The sequence below is a fragment of the Sinocyclocheilus grahami genome, unplaced genomic scaffold (genome assembly GCF_001515645.1).
Source record: "Sinocyclocheilus grahami isolate Dianchi unplaced genomic scaffold, SAMN03320097.WGS_v1.1 scaffold440.1, whole genome shotgun sequence".
Taxonomy (NCBI): domain Eukaryota; kingdom Metazoa; phylum Chordata; class Actinopteri; order Cypriniformes; family Cyprinidae; genus Sinocyclocheilus; species Sinocyclocheilus grahami.
The window spans coordinates 1,288,788-1,289,420 of record NW_015505619.1 but is presented as its reverse complement, the minus strand read 5'-3'; the positions used below and the strand labels follow the sequence as shown (position 1 = coordinate 1,289,420).

At 37.3% G+C, this 633-nt stretch overlaps 1 protein-coding gene across 1 annotated transcript in view; it reads right to left on the bottom strand.

Moving 5' to 3' along the window:
- LOC107552038 (bis(5'-adenosyl)-triphosphatase enpp4-like) overlaps positions 1-633 on the bottom strand; it is a 5,949-nt gene extending 5,316 nt beyond the window's left edge. Inside the window, exon 1 of the mRNA XM_016233842.1 lies at positions 521-633. The gene's annotated coding sequence lies outside the window, so the exon portion shown is untranslated. The remainder of the gene's footprint in view (positions 1-520) is intronic.

The following is a 633-nucleotide window of genomic DNA, read 5'->3' as shown; positions in this document are numbered from 1 at the left end:
AGCTCTGAACCCATGACCAGGAACTTCACCCGTTTGTCAATACTGGACAGTCCAGAGGAAGTTTCACCTACTAAATGTCCACTTTCCCTTACTTTAACTTATTAATATCAATATTTATAATAAGTAGAACTTTTGTGTAAATTATGAGTTTTGTGTAACTTCACAAGAAAGTGATACAGGAAGCACCTGAGGACAAAACGCGGTTCTAAACCCATACTGATAGAGAGCAGGTGCAAAACCTACAATTGCTGCAGCTGATCAATAATCAATACAGGCCTGATCAAAACTCATTTAGAATACAATGATATTCTATCTAACGTCCACATGCCGTTGCAAAGACAAAATGATGTCAACAAACTTCGAAAACTGCAACTTAAAAGCTAAAGCTTGACAGTCTAGCACTGAATACAGCTCTGATCACATTATTAAGGATGATGCATTGATTATGATATAAATGATCAATGAGGGTTGGCCAAACTTAGCCATTATGGAACTAAAAAAAGCCGAAATGTTAGCATACCTTTTTGCACGGGTCATTAGAAATCGTATATTTCAAGTGCAGTCACATTAAACTCCTCGCTGAAGTCGATTTGATTAATAAAGTCAAACATGTTCTGGGTTTGATGCGGTCGC